Consider the following 2,871-nt stretch of genomic DNA (forward strand, 5'->3'; position numbering starts at 1 on the left):
CCTGTGAAACAACTGAAGAAACTGAAGCAGTTCATCGCAACAATTTCACCACGACAAACATATCCTAACAATGCTTCATTTAGACGTCATCATAAGCTCAAACCCCAAACCGCAACTTGCGTTTCGTCTTCCATGAAGGTTTTGTTCCGGGGCAATACATCAGTCCTTTGTTCCAGAAATAGCGGTAGCAGCAGGTAACTAGATGGTGAATAATGCTGTGCGGACTAGGTGGGGGGCTATGGACGATGTCTCCGTCGCACGGCGGACACATGGTGCCATCACTGAGATCGTACTGCATCGGGCCATTTTGTATGGTGCTGCAGAGAATGATGGAGTTCCCAGCGATGGAAGGCAACCCCTTGGAGGACACCGCGAAGCTTCGCATGCCAAAGAAGAGGCAGTGATCGCCGATGCTTGTCAATGGCGCGGCAGGCCGTCCCTCTAGGAGGTCAGTTTGGCTGGAAATTTAGCGATTGTCTGCGGTGGTGGCAGGGATGACGCCGCCGGCGAGCCACCCTCGTCAAGGAGGGGTACGTTCAGACGCGAGATGCTCCCAGTCCCATCACACTTCGCCATGTAGAAGCTGCCATGGAATGGCAGTGCTCTGCTGAGATTTACATTTACACTCCAGCTCGTGAGAGTCCAGCTCCGGTAAACAGTGGACGCATGGGCGAAGCGGCAGAGGTGTTCCAGCGCGAACAGGACGGTGATGGTCCCAGTCGCCTGAGCAACGGAGATTGCAGCGGCGACCCTCCGGAAATAAACCAGGTTGTTCTCTTCACCGTCAAGCCATGGCTGTTTGGGGGTGAGCTGGTAGAGCTGCGGGAGTAGTGACTTGAGCGGCGGGAGGTCCACGATGTCCCCGGTGAATGGATGAAGCAGGCGGACCGCGGTGTCGGCGTCGCGCTGCAGGAGGAGGCCGTCGGGGGAGTCGAGGATGGAGTAGTCCTTGAGCTCCGGGATGCGTGCGCAGACGAAGGCGCCCGTGTCGCGGTTGAAGAAGCGGGCGCGCCCTCTATCGTCAATTACCTGTCGCTGTTTCCGTGCTAAAAATTTAACTTGATTTGTAAAAAAAAAATATTAGCAACATTTATATCTTCAAATAAATTTATTAAAAAACTAGATTCAAATATCTATCTAATATCGAAGGATACTAGACTAACTGGTTAAGCAGTTCCGGCGACACCTCTCAGGTCGTGAGTTCGAACTCCTATGGAAGCGAATTTCAGGTTGAGGGTAGAAAAAATACCGTCGCTTTCCTCAGGCCAAAGCACAGATAAAGAGATTGGCCCGTCTCACGGGTAACGTCTCCTTGTATATGGTGGGGCGGGGGTTCAGAAATTTTTTTAGTCTATGTGAGAAGACCTTCTTCTTAAGCACAGTACCCAGGGTCAGTCGCAGGCCGAGTTTTTAATATCTATCTAATGATATTAATTATATACTATAAATATTATATATATATATATATATATATATATATATATATATATATATATATATATATATATATATATATTCAAGAGTAAAATGTAGGTTTGAAAGTATATATTTGGATCTAAATAGTCCATACCTCCTTTATTTTAGAATTTCATCTGACGTGGCCAGCTCACGTGGCTGTTAAAGTGGACAATAGCTCACGAGCGCTCGGTCAGAGCAGAGCACAGCGCTCGGGCGCGTAGCCGCGCCGTGAATGGGGGCTGCCCGGCTGGCATGGCGTTCGCCGGTGGCAAGAGACCTCCATCCATCTACGCGTCGTGTTCGCGGCTTGACTCTAGGTGGAGACGTTTGGAACGGGGTGCACTGCAACGTGTCTGGCGATGGCGGCGGCCATGGCAGCCATGTGCACCACAGTGGCAGCGGTGTTCCGGCAAGGGGAAGCGAGGATTCGATGAAGGAGGAGCCGGGATAGCTGGAGTAACTCACCTAGAGCTTAGATGATGGCTTGATTTAGGGCAGCAGTGGGTTGAAGTTGCTGACCGCGTGCTCAGGCGTGGGCGGCACTCCGAGACTGGCGAGGTGGGCGTCATCCCATGTCCGACGAAGCTCGTGGAAAGTTTGCGTGCGCAACGTGATCGAGAGGTCAAGAGAGGGCCAAAACACAAAGGAATTGAAAGAGTACTCGAGGAATGAAGATTACCCCCAATGTTGCTCTGTTTCTGCCCGGAAAATGACCGGCGTCCGCGAAGCTTCAAATTCTGGCCGGTCCCGTGGCCGGCGTCGATGAGAGAACCCACGGTCTATTAATTCACTCCCATGGGAAGCCCCGATTGAGAGGAATTGGATTGGGAGGCTCTGGTTTGGATGAATTCGAGAGGCAGAGGGCGCACGGTGGCAGCACTGGTGCTTGGATGCGTGCGAGAAGTAAAGTGTTATGGCGTCTGGCAACCTGGACGTCATCGAGACGACCCTTTCCCACAGCAACGATGTCATGGGCGCCTAGCTCCTCGAGGCCGCGTCTCTCGCCCGCGGCCACCGCATGCACGCCCCCTCGTCACCGGCCTCGTCGCGCTGCGTGGCTGTGAACCCCTCGCCCTGGACTCCTCAAGGAGCGCATGGCACGCGCCCCAGGGCTTCAGTGCGTCCGACCTGGCCAACGAAAGCGGCGAAGGTGGATTGGGGTGGCCCCAAACTGGGTGAGGCAGAGTGGCAGCAGGCGACCCGCGATGCCTACCTCTGCTTTGACGTGAGCTATTGTCCACTTCAGCTGCCCGTGTGCTGGCCACGTCGGATGAAATCATAAAATGAAGGGGTATGGATTATTATGTACCACTTAATAAGGTTTTAGACTAAAAAATACACTTTTAAAGCTGATGGACCTAAGCAACACATGCTGACAAGTTAATGGATTAGCCATGCATTTTACTCTTTAGT

The 2,871-nt window shown here is 52.4% G+C and overlaps 1 long non-coding RNA gene across 1 annotated transcript; it reads right to left on the reverse strand.

The window, feature by feature from the left end:
* Window positions 1-575: 575 nt before the first annotated feature.
* LOC136550974 (uncharacterized) lies at window positions 576-2,621 on the reverse strand. The gene is made up of 2 exons (XR_010782413.1): window positions 1,924-2,621; window positions 576-1,058 (listed from the first exon to the last, which is right to left on the reverse strand). It is a non-coding gene; the product is annotated as an uncharacterized lncRNA (long non-coding RNA).
* Between the last annotated feature and the right edge of the window lie 250 nt (window positions 2,622-2,871).

The sequence above is a fragment of the Miscanthus floridulus genome, chromosome 4 (assembly GCF_019320115.1).
Source record: "Miscanthus floridulus cultivar M001 chromosome 4, ASM1932011v1, whole genome shotgun sequence".
Lineage (NCBI taxonomy): Eukaryota > Viridiplantae > Streptophyta > Magnoliopsida > Poales > Poaceae > Miscanthus > Miscanthus floridulus.